The 14798-nt window shown below is 47.4% G+C and overlaps 3 non-coding genes across 3 annotated transcripts; all 3 read right to left on the bottom strand.

Moving 5' to 3' along the window:
• Positions 1-2917: 2917 nt before the first annotated feature.
• Positions 2918-2989, bottom strand: TRNAE-CUC (transfer RNA glutamic acid (anticodon CUC)). Its single transcript has one exon. It is a non-coding gene; the product is annotated as a tRNA-Glu (tRNA).
• Positions 2990-7143: 4154 nt separating this feature from the next.
• Positions 7144-7215, bottom strand: TRNAD-GUC (transfer RNA aspartic acid (anticodon GUC)). Its single transcript has one exon. It is a non-coding gene; the product is annotated as a tRNA-Asp (tRNA).
• A 5230-nt stretch (positions 7216-12445) lies between these two features.
• On the bottom strand, positions 12446-12517 carry TRNAE-CUC (transfer RNA glutamic acid (anticodon CUC)). The gene has a single exon. It is a non-coding gene; the product is annotated as a tRNA-Glu (tRNA).
• Between the last annotated feature and the right edge of the window lie 2281 nt (positions 12518-14798).

Genomic DNA, 14798 nt, shown 5'->3' with positions numbered 1-14798 from the left:
CAAAATTGTGGGGAAAATTAAGGGGGCAGAACCCTGACTCTCATGTGGGAAAGTCACCAAGCTCTAGAAGTCACTACCCCAGCATTAGAAGTACATATACACTTCCGAAGATAGCTGGAAACATGCTATTTTCTAGATAACTGTACCACACCACATCCCAGGACCAAAGCCTAGAAAACAAGCAAACATAGACTGGAAACAACCCAACAAGCAAACAGTTTTAGATATGCACTTAATCGAAGAAGGGCTGACATACGGTTCGCTGTGACATGATATTGTTACGTACTTGCATACATAAAAGTTGTGGCCTACAATAATGCTAATTCCATAACATGCAGCAGTCCACAACAAACTGTAACTTATACCTCCTGTATTCACATAAGACATATCTTCTACAAGGGTTGTCCATCACCAGTAAACTACAGCCCAAGAAACAGACATCACCAAATGAACTAGCATGGAATAACAGAAGAGATCGGTCACACACTGCTGGACAACGTGGAAGCCTTCAGTATCGTCCACCACTGCTGGTGCCAAGTGTCTATGCACTCTCATCGCTTCTGTACATCTCACAATGACACTGGGATATGGGATGGCAATAAAAATGCTCACCCCAAGAGATCCCTCCCCTTCTCTCTCCCTCCAGCCATGCCAGCTCAGGACCACAACTACTCACAAAACCTCAGACTAAACAACCCAGTGCAGTAACCAGCTAAGCAGCCTTTATCATATGAAATACCATAAAGGGACCAGCACAGCTGTTTAAAGCCACCAATTACTGAAAACCATAAAACTGCGCGTCTGTCTCACACATGTCATCATCTACCAAATTGCTATGCACTGTGACGCATAACACGATAACTGCCCTTCACCCTCTAAGCTGAGCCATTGCATGCCTTGCAAAATGCGTGCAATGGCATGGAATAAGAAATCGTTAAACGCTTGGGAAACCACTCTGTTTTTCCGAGCAGGTCCCTGCCCGGTAAGCGGGGGGCAAGCATTCAAGGGCCCCCATTGAGCCCAAGTCCAATGAATATCTGTGCAATCTTGGAGATGCTGGGGTCCCTCATCACTGTATGCAGGGGGTGAATCATTTTACATTACGCCACTGGGTCAAACTTCTCAGCACCATCTTTCAAGTCTGGGTGTGCCAAAGACCTATAAGTCTTCTGTCCTTGTTAGGGAATTACACACCGAGCCCTAACATGAGGCTCAACCAAATAAACTTGCTCAGACAAGCCCTTTTCAACCACAAGACTAGGGATGGGCGAATAACTCCACTCCGCAGGTGAAGTTTGCTGAGTTTTACCCACTCTGCTGAGTTTTTCGAAACTCCACGCGGAGTGCAAAGTGACGGGGAGCGGAGTTTTTTCTTGCGCTCGCCAACTTAATGTTGGAGTGCGCGGGCAAGAGAAATCGCTAAGTTGGCGAGCGCGAGTGAGATTTCTGAATGCAAGCAGTCGCAGTAGGCCACGACCGCTCGCGATGAGAAAGCTGCCGCTCGCGATGAGAAAGCTGCCACTCGATTTGAATATTTACCAGAGTGGGAAAAAGAAGGGAGCGCCCTCTGGCTCTCCATGTGATGCTGTTTGCACTGTTTTTCCAGCATGGGAGAAACTCCTGCACAGAAAATCAGTGCGAACAGCGCACCTTACCCAAATTTCGCCGCTGGCGGAACTCCACGTAGCGCAGCAGAGGTTTGAACTCCATGATCTCCACCCAGGCCTTACAAGACCCATGATGTCAGTCATCTGCCTCCTGGGAGCCCAGCTCTATCCAGATCTGGAAATAGAGACCTTGAAGTGAATAATTGTGTCACGTTGTTCAATCAGTGCTGCAGGAGAACTATTTTGTTGGAACGTCACTCACTTGCAAGTTTAATGTTGGAAGCAGAACGCTTTTTATCAAAATATTTAAGTAATTCAGTGTGTTTTAATACAGATTAAATCAAAATTGAAGGCTCCACTAAGAGCTGAACTTGTAATCTCTGATTTACAAGACCATTGGTCTAACCCCTAAATTAAGAAACGAACTATAGCATGCCGTTCTGCTCTATCTGTTCCACACCAGCAGCATCTGGCCCTTGGAATGATGTTATATAGACGTGATCAGCTTAAAAAGAGAATGAAAGGCGTGTAAACAACCTACGTGTTTCTTGTCCAGTGTAATCCAGCAATCGCAGCAGATGGATAAAGCTAAGCAGGTAACATATGAAACTCACTTAAAACAAACTGTATGGCCAGTCTAGAATTAATGGTCACGGTCCACGGGATAAAAACATTCCCAGTTCATTTCTTTCTTTATTTGCCTGTGTTAACAGCCAAGACCTCCCTGGCTGCCCTAGAGTAGAGTTAAAAATAAGGAAACACATTCACCCTTTACATACTTGTATCACAGAAGCAAGAACTCAAGTAATAAATGTCTCCACTTCTGCGGTATAAAGTTATCTTTGCAACAAGCCCCCTCACCCCGGAGTCACCACTAGTTATATGAGCTCCTAACTATTTGTTGAGAGAACAGACCGAGACAATGTGTCCAAAATCACACAGTTCATAGCGCTGAGAGGCGTCAGTCAAGACCAAACAAATGTATCCGTGGTCAGTGGCTGGACACACAAAACAACCCCCAGTGGTAACCACAGCGACACGTGCCAGCTTTCCCAAGAGTCTGTCCGGAAATGAGATGTGTCGGTGTGAAAATATACAGTTCAAATTGAATATTTAGTTAAATAAAATAAAAACACTCGTAAGAATTAGGCGGCTGCAACACGTACCCCTTTTGTATGTCAAAGACTTGTCTGTGCCTTGAATGTGCAATTCTGTCACTCTAGAGTGCCATTAATGTATAATTTCGCGTATGTTTTAAAAATAATGATGGAATTTAAATCTTTATTTATTGTAGGGAAGAAAATAATATCTTCCCTGACCGGGAATCGAACCCGGGCCGCGGCGGTGAGAGCGCCGAATCCTAACCACTAGACCACCAGGGAATGGAAATAGCTTCTTCACCAGATGCTACATCTCCACCATTGTGTGTCATCACAGCTATGATTTGGTGACACAAATAATTTTGGTAAGTGCCTTTTTACGCCTTTTGCTGCAAGTTTATAATAACTCATCACAAGAGTGACACGTGCACAGTAGAGAAGGGGGACTAGTGCTGATGGCTTGCATTCAGAATCACCCAACAGAAACTAATACTGTCCATTACAGGAACACATGTCTACAAATGTCCAACAGACACCGATATTTCATATTGATAACACATAATAAAGAAGATATATACGAATAACACATACACTCCCAGTAATCATGTCTATCGTCTTTTTATTACGGTTTATGTCACACCTAATTATAGACAAGTGAACTCCTATTATAGTCACTTAAAAGTTACTTCCAGTCTCTTGCATTTATCTTAAGAAGCTTATGCATTACTTGAACAAAACGCAGCGCCATAAAACAAGATAAAGGAAGAGTGAAAGTGAGTAGCACATTAAAAGACATGAAAGAAACACTGCAATGCTACCGGCCATGAAGACAACCAGACTCCTCTGTGAGTACCGTGGCTCTGCTCAGGGGTCCCCGCAGGAGGACAGCAAATCTTCTTAGGACTCCATGCAGGGGGTCAGCGCCTCTTCTCTGAGCTCCCTGCATGAGGAGACCTGCTCTTCTCAGACCTCCCCAGCCCTGCCAAGTACCACGCATCAGGCGTTAGGCTAACGGATTTTAACGCTGATGTCTGCATCACCACACTAAAATAGATTAGTCATGCATTATAGTGCATTGGGACCAACCTCTGGGAGTGCTCTAGTACTAGGGGAGATTGTAATGCTTTTAACGCAGTGAACGCAATGTGCTGCCCAGCTGCAGTTCCAGTGACGGCTTCTCTGCTATGGGGGAGAAGCGTCGATCCCCCGGCAGCAGCAGCTGCAAACATTTCAAAATAAAACAATAATAGACAGTGTTTTTTATTGTTTTATTTTTCAAGGGGTGGGGTCATGGGGGGATGACAGCCATGGAGGAGCATGCACAGCTCTCCCCTCAGTGTGCATGTATGTTTGGCCAACCGTCTTGGGCCGGCCAAACACATATGCGCACAAGCCTCTCTCCAACCCGGCACTGTGTTGCTGGGTGGAGAGAGCAGGCAGAGACTTCCACTCTGCCTCGGAGCGCCCACCGCTCCAGCCAATCCTAATGCTACGCTGAGCAGCGTCAGGATTGGCCGCAGGACATGCTGGGAGCCTGCGCCTGCAGTGCAGTGGAGAGGGGCAGTCAGGCAATAAAGGTACGGTTTTTTAAAATATATTTTTTCACTTTGGTTTTGTTCCCTCCACCCGCCACTTTGTCCCGTCGCCAGCCGCGACTGTGCAGCTCTTTTCTCACACAAGTTGCAGTCTCAATCGTAATCTAATAATTTTCACTAGAGTAAATTAATTTATGCAGCACGCGGCGGGACAAGGAAAATAATTATAACCCACTTTCAAAGCAGGTGAAACTGAGCCTCCCCTCCCAGCAGTGAGTGCACCACATGGTCGCTGTGAAGTGCAGAAGATTGTGGTGGAAAAAAACATCAATCTGGGCCAGCCAGTAGCAGGGCGAGGGGGGGTGAAACCTCCAAAAAAAAGGTCTTAAAAAAACCAAAAAAACATACCTTCTTTGGGAGACGCGTTCGTCTCCGCTCCGTCCACATCCTTTTCCCGGCTGCTCTGCACACAGGCTCCCAGCCAATCACACCACTGATGTCACCAGCATGACAGCAGCGTCGTGATTGGTCTGAGCGGCCTGCTTCTCCGCTCATATTGGGAGTGGGAGCCTGTCATGTTCTCCACTCGACTGCGCAATACAGCCAGGTAGAGAATATCCAAAGTGTGCATGTCTGTTTGGCCAGCCCAACATGCCGGCCAAACAGACATGCGCACTTTGTGCTTCACATACCCCTCCTCCAGCCCTCCTCTGGCCCCCTCCCTCCAGCCCAGCACCGCCCCTTCTCCCAGGAAAAATAATGATAATAACCTGGCGATATTTCTAAAATCCAGTGGGGCCTTAGTGGAGGAGCCAGCCCGCCACCCCTGCTTGTGACGTGGGTAAGTCTGTATGCCAGCACTCGTGGTCGATCCTCATTGGGTGAGCAGATAGTACTGTTTCTGTTGGTAGTCGGCCTTTTTGTAAAGCAGTCATGTTTTTTGGAGTAATCCTGAATTGGGGTCCAGGTTAGTATACTACTGTAGTAGTAGCAGCCGGAGTCATGGTCCTACCGTGTGCTGCATGACTATCTAGTGTGTTGTACTGTGGGCAGAGTTTAGGGTTGCCAACTTTCTGTGGGACAAGTACTGGTGATACAGTCGTGTTTCAGGATTCTGCAAAGGCCTGGACGAGAAACCTAAATAGTATTTTACGTAAACCCATCTGTGTTCATTTTAACATGGCTTTTTGTCTTTGTTTACTTTAATAATCAGCCAGGGATGAATGCTTCAGCTCTAGAATACATTTTAAAGTGCCTTCTTCTTATAAGTACTGTTACAAGTATGTACAGCTAGAGAAAAAATACCGGCTCTTGGTAGCTTTGCTAATTTTTGTATCACCTTTAAGGGGAAGCAGGTTAGAGACCTTCCATTGTAGGTGTTTTTCAACAGTCTCTAGATCTCTTTAGAGTTCATTATTGCTTAAGTGTACCATTTCTGATATGTATCTCTTTCCATACACTTACCTGCTTGGTTTTGCTCATGGGAAAGTGTCACTCTAAGTATCACACATTTGTCGTTCAGTGTCACTCATAGGTACCCTGAAACCATGGAAATGTCACACATAAGCATTCTGAAACCCTGCCAGCTATGCCTTCCTGCAGGAGGTCAGCAGCTTCTGTCAGAGCTCCCTGCAGGAGGTCGGGCCTCTTCTCAGGTCTCCCTGCAGGAGGTCAGCAGCTTCTCTCAGAGCTCCCTGCAGGAGGTCGGGGCCTCTTCTCAGGGATCCCTGCAGGAGGACACCTGCTATTCTCAGGTCTTCCTGCAGGAGGTCAGCAGCTTTTCTCAGAGCTCCCTGCAGGAGGAGACCTGGTGTTCTGGGATCTCTACAGGAGGACAACTGCTCCTTTCAGGGAGGGCAGCTGCTCTTCTCAGGGCACCACCAGGAGTACAGATGCTCTTCTCAGAGGTTGCTTCAAGAGGACATCAGCTCTTCTCAGGGCTCCCTGTGGGAGGGCAGTGGTTCTTTACAGGGGCTGCTGCAGGACAGGGGCTCCTCTGCTGCAGGAGGACAGGGGCTCCTCTGAAGGCTGCAGGAGGGCAGTCGTTCCTCTGAGGCCTCCGGTTCCCTGCAGTTGATGAAAAGGTCATTAGAAAGGTCATTAAACCAGCACACAGATGAAAAGTTTTATAGTTTGCATAAAATAATTCGTTGTTCAGCGCCAGGCTCAGGATTTCAATTATTTACGGTGCATAATGCGCTCTGTTGTAGCTTAGATGGGTCACAATGAGCCTCAAAACCCAAGCAGCAATGGCAAAGCCAACAGGTCTATCGTTTGACACTAGAGCTATTGGCTTTGTCAATGTTTAGTCATGTGTACTGCTTCGCAGCTAGCCTGCAGCATAAAAGCGCTATCACGTGGCCGGTGCTAGCGAGTCAGTGTGCTTTTTTATTGCTGGGAAGGTGGGAGGCATGACTTAGGAAAGGGAACAGTTTTATCCACACTGATTGCCCCTTGGAGGTGTATTTTATTCATCACACGTTAACGTGCTTTAGTCTCCATAACATTTCTCGTGTTTTACCCCAAATTCTACCAATAGCAGAATAAAATACCCGCAACAAGGAAGATCTTTGTCGTCTAGTGTGCACTTTAAATTTCAAGTAAAGTCATCAATTGTATATTATAAAAAGGCACAAAAATTATTTCTAAAACTTAAATTATTTCTAAAATGTGTCTCCGATGCATTTTGCAACCTCTGGCAGTGCTCTTCGATACTACATAAGCCTCAATTATTATCTGGTCCTGGGAGTTCAGACTGACGCGCTAAATGGTGCGTATAATAAAGGCTGCAATTAAAATGTATGAAATCAGAAGAGATGTAAAATAAACACTGAATGCTACTATTATTATATGGATTGTAAAATATATATCATCAGATGAATTTGAAAATAAAACTTATCTCTCCCCGTCGGGGAATTGAACCCCGGTCTCCCGCGTGACAGGCGGGGATACTGACCACTATACTAACGAGGACCTGCTGGTGTGGGGTGGGGTTCGTGTGTTGTTCCTCTCACTTTCTTCAATCCGCTGTGTCCTGTGCATCTACATGATCATTTAATTTCCAGGCTCCTTCACTCCAACACAGGGGGCCTCGGGCTCAACGAAAACACACACTCACTGCACAAAACACACACACAAACCCGCTCACCCTCCACACTTCACACAACCTTCTCACCTCCCAGCAGAGGCTCTCAGCAGCTCCCAGCAGCATCACCTTCCACACTCACTACAAGCAGCTCCGGGGTGCTTCAGCCGGGCTTGGGGGGCACCGGCCTCGCTCCCCATTATTTGGAGGCCCGCACTGCAGGTGGTAGGCGCTATATAAATGCAATCACAAACACAATAGGTCCACGTCCCCCCGCACCAGGAGCTGACGCCTGGGTCACGCAGAAGCGGCCACACCACCCATCACTATATAGTGCTGTGTCTAACAACCCTCCCTGAACACAGGCTCTGTGCACCGGGACTCCTTGTTAGTCAAGCAAACTGCTTTTCACTGGAGAACCTGCCTCATGTATTCCTGGCTGTGAACTCACCCGAAGAACTCGGGTAACCGCGGGCCCCTCGGTCTGCTCTGCATCTGATGGTTTCTGAGCCAGCAGCGCCCCCTGCTGCCGAGCACGGAGAATGCAGGGAGGGGATGATGCCTTTCTGCGACGCCCCTACTCTGTGCCCTTATCCAGCCCTCGCTGCCCCTGGGGGCTTCCGACACCCCCTCATCATGTCCACCTCCGGGCCTTGCACCTGGCTTCAATGGTATCTGGGGAGGGCCGCTCCAGCCCCCACCTCCCACCCCCCATCATCACCCTCAGTGCCCCATTACCTTTACTCATTGTCCCACCCCCGCGGAGAATCTGAGGGGGCGACGTTCGACCCCCACCGCAGCCTCTTGCCATTTCATCAGCGTGCTTGGGGTTACCACATGTTAAAAATAAAAGAAAGTACATTTAAGAGAAGGCATTTTTTGTCGCTCACAGAAGTGGAATATTAAGTTAGTAGCGCCTTGAAAAGCAACCGTATAACATGATGCGGCAGCATGGACAGACTGCATTTCTGTGACTCAGTGCTGCAATTCTATACGTTCACGAGGATATAGGTCGGCGGTAGAGAATTTGATTTAGCTCATGAGGTTCCCCGGTTCGAATCCGGGTGTACCTTTCAGTAATATTAACATTTTTTTTTTCAAAACATCATTTGAGAACAGCAATTCCTTGATCTGAAAAGTGGCAAATTACAACACAGACAGCTTTTTCGGTTCACGTTTAACAGGAACGAGGAGGAGATTCAAACGTTTAACCTCTCTGACTCTTTGTCTAAAATTACATCTGCATGTTCTGTGCATTGCTTCATTTCTATGCAGGTTTTAATGAATACAAAACGGTAAAGTGTACGCGCAGGTGAGATGCAGTGCTAGTGCCGAGAGGCTTTGCAAGGCGCCTTTTCACTCTACCGTGTAAACTGGATCCGAGCGGCACTGAGTACAGCAGGGTCAGTGTTCTTGAGTGAGATCCCTCCTCATCAAGGTGATCAGGAGAGACACCTGAAAGCGCCAAGCACCAGTCTAAGTGCATTAAAAGTAGTTTGGAAACTGTGATCCTTGGTGTAATGGGGTTTGGTCAGAGAATGGGGCGGGGTTCCAAGGGGCGGCTGAAAAGAAGAACATATTCTGTTATTAGTTTCTGAAAACTGAATATAGATGAATGCACACACATTAAATTAAAAAATAAATGCAAGTTAAACTGATTAGTGAAACATTACATACAGTAGAGCAGTGTTTCCCAAATGGTGGGTCCCAAAGTCCAGGCCATAGATAAAGATGCCATTAAATTCTGTATTTATGGTTTTACATTTACAGCCGGTTCAAAGATAGAGGCCGAGTGACAGGCTGTGTCTTCTGCTGCTAATTGTTATGGTTGAGCCTGCAGTAGCGTGCGCTAGCGTGTGCGTCTCACTCGCGAGACCCTGCTGTAAACAGAAAGGGCTGACAACCCGCCCATTGCTTACCATTCATTGGCTCGCGTGGCACTCTTCTTTACAGCATTGTAATTGGTCACTGCAGGCCTAGCATCATTTCCGTTCCTTTCTGAGGAGCAGGTACCAAGCGCTGAATGACTCAACTAAATCAGTGCCTATCCGCTGCTCCCCACGAGACTGAGGTGTTATTTTGTTTTTTTAACATCTAGAGGCTGTAAACAGAATGTGTGTCACTGGCAAAAACGTGCCCAACAGGACAAATTTTTTTAATATAGTTAAATTCTTTCATTTTGCCAAGTCTTCTTTCCTCACTTTGCAGTCATGTTTTGTTTTATTGTTGCTCGTGGGCGCTGTTCTCATAAGATGACAATGATCTTTTTCTAAAAAGATTGCAAAGCAACATTGTTTCTTTCTTATGTGTAATTTCTGAAATTATGCTTTAACACATACATGTGCATTATACCCCAATCTAGCCCACTCCAGACCAATCTGCCCCACTCCAATACACCCCTTCTCACCTCACACTAATTCACCCCACTCAATTCAATCCACACCACATCAATTCAATCCACCAAGACCAATTCAGCCCACATCAATCCACCCCACAACCCACCCACTCCAATCAGCTCCACTATCCCCAGTCTAATCCACTACAATCCACAACACCCCAGTCCTCTCAACCCACTCTAATCCAATCCACCCCATACCCATCCACCACAGTCCAATCTGCTGCACTCCAGTCCATCCCAATCCAATCTAGTCCAATCAACCTCACCCCACACCAATCCACCCCACTCCAATCCAACCTATTCCAATTCAGACCATCCCACTCAATCCAATCCACACCAATCCAATCCTTCCCACATCAGTCCAATCCAGCCCACTATAATCTGCCCCACAATGATCAAATCCACCCCACTCAATCCAATCCAATCCACCCACTCCCCAAAACACCGCACTCCAAACCAGAACAATGCCTTCCAGCCAAATTCAACCCACCCCAATCCAATCCTCCCCATATCTATCCACCACAATCCAATCTGATGCAGTCCAATCCATCCCAATCCAATCTAGTCCAATCCACCTCACCCCACACCAATCCACCCCACTCCAATCCAACCTATTCCAATTCAGACCATTCCCTCAATCCTGTCCACACCAATCTAATCCAGCCCACATCAATCCAATCCAGCCCACTATAATCTGCCCCACACCAATCTAATCTGCCCCACTCCAATCCAATCCAATCCACCCTCTCCTCAATACACCCCACTCCAAACCAGAACAATCCAATACAGCAAAATTCAACATACACCACTCCAGTCCACTTCACCCAAATCCACCCCACACCACTCCAATCCACCTTAAACCACCCCACTCCAGTCTAATCCACCCCCTCCCCAATACACCCCACTCCAAACCATCACAATCCAATCCAGCCAAATTCAACATACCCCACTCCAATCCAGTCCACTTCACCCCAGTCCCTCGCATCCGCAAATCCACCGCCGGAGGACGATCTTTCACCTACACTGCAGCAAAGAGCTGGAACAACCTCCCCCTGCACCTCACACAAAGCCCGTCGCTCACCATCTTCAGGAAGAACCCCAAGATGTGGCTCTTCGGATGAGGCCCTCTTCCCCAGTGCCTTGAAACCCTCACAGGTGAGTAGCCGTGCTTTCCAAATACTGCTTGATTGACTGACCCACAAGCAGGCACACAACATACATTTAAAAGCATTTTTTTCTTCCCTTAACTGCCAGATAGTGTCATCCTCCAGTTAATATAGGGTCATATTCCAGTTAATTGTACTCCAGTTTTTATTACACATAGTGAATAATATTATTCAGTATCTGGGTAGTAAAAAATTGACAGGAAACTTGGAAAGTGGGTCCCCAACAGACATCCATGAGATGAGCTGCCCCTGTGTTCCTGGCATAGATTGTGCCACCTCTGAGGCCTGGGGTTGCAAAGGCAGTGCCAGGGGTCAAGCTGTGACCCCTGGCGACCCCTACATGACAGCCGTGTACCCACCGACCCCTAACAGGAGGCTCACTACTCAAACTTGCTCAGAGGAGTCCTTTTCAACCACAAGACCCCCTGAACTCACAATCATCTGCCTCCTGGGAGCCCAGCTCTGTCCGGATCTGGAAATAGAGACCTCGAAGTGAATAATAGTTTCACGTTCTTCATTCAGTTCAGCAGGAGAAACTATTTTTGTTGGAACGTCACTCACTTGGAAGTTTAATGTTGGAAGCAGAATGCTTTTTGTCAAAATACTCAGGCAATTCAGTGTGTTTTACAATAAATTAAAATAAAAACTAAGTCTTTAGTGAGATTTGGACTCACAACCCCTGAGCTATGGAGCCAACCATGAGGTATCCCTGCTGGCCTAGATCTGCTAAATACCAGCAGCAGCTGGGCTGGGGAAGTCCAGTATGAAGACTTTATCAGCTTAAAATAGAGACTGACAGTAGCATAAACCACCTACTCGTTTCTTGTCCAGTGTAATCCAGCAATCGCAGCATTTGGATAAAGCTAAGCAGGTAACATATGAAACTCACTTAAAACAAACTGTATGGCCAGTCAAGAATTAATGGTCACAGTCCACAGAATAAATATATCCCCAGTTCGTTTCTTCCATTCTTTGCCTGTTTTAACACCCAGGGCCTCACTGGCTGTCCTAGAGAGTAGAGTTAAAAATAAGGAAACACATTCACCTTTACATACTTGTATCACAGAAGCAAGAGCTCGAGCTGTAAATGTCTCCACTTCTGCGGTATAAAGTCCTCTTTGTAACAAGCCCCCTCACCCCGGAGTCACCACTAGTTATATGAGCTCCGAACTACCTGTGGAGAGAAAAGACGGAGACAATGTGTCCAAAATCACACAGTTCATAGCGCTGAGAGGCGTCAGTCAAGAGCAAACAAATGTATCCGTGGTTAGTGACTGGACACACAAAACATGCCCCAGTAACCACACCGACATCCGGGAATGAGAGGTGTCCTTGTGAAAATATACAGGGCACATTGGATATTTCGTTAAATAAAATAAAAACTCTCTAAGAATTAGGCGGCTGCAAAACTTGTCTCTTTTCTACGTGAAAGACTTTTCTGTGCCTTAAATGTTCAAATCCAACACTCTAGACATCCATTAATATATAATTTAGTGTACGTTTAAAATAAAGATGGAATTTAAACCTTAAATTGAATGACACAAAAATTGCTGCTTACCTGACCGGGAATCGAACCCGGGCCGCGGCGGTGAGAGCGCCGAATCCTAACCACTAGACCACCAGGGAGAATGAATATAGAGCTCACCAGATGTTTTCAAGTCCAACATTCAGTGTCACCATACTCACATTTAGTGCTATTTATAATTTAGGTTTGTGCCCCTTTTGCTGGAGGTTTATAATAACTCGTCACAGGAGTGACACGTGCACAGTAGAGGAGGGAGACTATCAACACACAGACATGTACTCATGCCTCGCATTCACCATCACCCAACAGAGACAAATACTCTCCATCACAGGAACACGTGTCTACAAATGTCCAACAGACACAGATGTTACACATGGATAACACGTATTAAAGAAGAAATATGTGAATAACACATACATTCCCGGTAATCATGTCTCCCGGTACATCATATCTCATTATAGACAAGTGCACTCTTATTATAGTCACTTAAAAGTTAAGTTCGGTCTCTTGAATTTATCTTAAGAAGCCATAAAAACAAGCTATAGTGAGAGTCAGTTTGTAATAAACAGCAAAAGTGGGTGGCACATTAATAGACATGAAAGAAACACGACAATGCTACCGACCATGAAGAAAGTAAGACTCCTGTCGGAGTACCATGGCTCTCCTCAGGGATCCCTGCAGGAGGACAGCAAATCTTCTCAGGGCTCCCTGCAGGCCAGGGCCTTTTCTCTGGGATCCCTGCAGGAGGACAGCAGATCTCCTCAGGAATCAGGAGGACAGCAGATCTCCTCAGGGATCCTTGCAGGAGAACACCGCCAATAGCAGTTGGGGGGCCAGCAACAACACAGATGAGCGAGGGCAGTGGGGGCAAGCAACAACACGGAGGGAGGTAGGGGCGGGGCAAGCACTAACTGGAGCGCTAAATGGTGCGTATATTAAAGGCTGCAATTAAAATAAATTAAATCAGAACACTTGTAAAATAAACACTGAATGATGCGTATTATTATATGGACTTTAAAATATATAAAATCAGAATTAAAAAAAATATTTTCCTTTTTCCCCGTCAGGGAATTGAACCCCTCATGACAGGGGGGATACTGAACACTATATTAATGAAGATCAGATAGTAAGCTTTCTCTGGTGTAGCTCCTCGTCCTGTCCTTCAATCCACGGTTTCCTGCCAGTCTACTTATACTTTTAATTTCCAAGTTCTTTCACACCAACACAGGGGGCTGTGGAGACCGGCTGGACTAATTCTAGTGTTTCACCAGCCACTCAGCTGAGGGCTGGCCTTAAACACACACCCCACACCCATTCAACACAGGCTTCACCTGTCAGGTGACCCTGCCAATAAAAAGGGCCGGGCGCACGTGCCCAGGGCCAGTTACCTGAACCAGGTCACTGTGTCTGCATCATCTCATTTTAGTAGCATGAGGGCCTAGGGCCCCCAACATTACAATGGCGACGAGTGGGTACGAGGACCCCACATGCGCACCAGCAGCAGTTCTGCTGTTGATCGTGAGGGGAGAGTAGGCTGTGGCTATGGCACCCCCAACTCCCCGCACCCACGGTGGGCACGCGATCACCGATGTGCCAGGACAGTCACACCATGCGGAGATTAGCGACCCCTGAAACGATGGAGGGGAATGAGAACAGTGTCTAACAGCCTGCCGGGCATGAGGTGAGCCCGCAGGCAGAAGCGAACACCATGTGGGCAGAATGGCGATAAGAAGCCTATCTGCCCCTGTAGTGCCGAGAGGAGTTGAGCTGCATCAGCGTCACGCTACCGCATGGCGACCCGATATTGCCAAGAAGACTGCAGCGAGGACGGAAGTGCGGTGGTGCTGCCACGCACCAGTAACCCAAGGAAGTATCAGGGGAGAAGTGCCAAGGGCCGCCGCCCCCACCTCCCAGAAATGACATGAGAAAGGCCTGCAGCACAAGGAAAGGCTGCTATGGCCGCGACGAGCACGTGGTGCTGTTGCACACCAAGGACTGGGAGAGAAATGCCCAGGGACCCCCGTCTCAGCAATGTGGCCCGCAGTATCAGGGAAGGCTGCCGCGGCCGAGACGAGGGAGTTGAGATGGTGCTGCTGCGCACCAAGAAAGAATCGGAAGAAGTGCCCAGGGCCGCCCCCCCATTCTAGCAACACCACCTGCAGCGCGATGGAAGTCTGCTGGCACAGCTAAAAGAAGGCGAGAGGTGCTGACAGGCACCAAAGAAGAAGCAACGTCCCGGGGGACAGCCCCGCCCACCTAAGCCCACGTCTGATGCCAGAGGGGCTCGCATCACAGGCCCGCGACGGACTGCACCAACACAGCTGACCCCCACCACAGTTTTCCTGCCTCCACACCACGAGGCTCGAAAAAAAAAATGTGTGA

Source organism: Pleurodeles waltl, unplaced genomic scaffold (genome assembly GCF_031143425.1).
Source record: "Pleurodeles waltl isolate 20211129_DDA unplaced genomic scaffold, aPleWal1.hap1.20221129 scaffold_39, whole genome shotgun sequence".
NCBI classification, from domain to species: domain Eukaryota; kingdom Metazoa; phylum Chordata; class Amphibia; order Caudata; family Salamandridae; genus Pleurodeles; species Pleurodeles waltl.
Note: the sequence above shows the minus strand (reverse complement) of the source record. Positions and strands in the feature narration are given on the sequence as shown.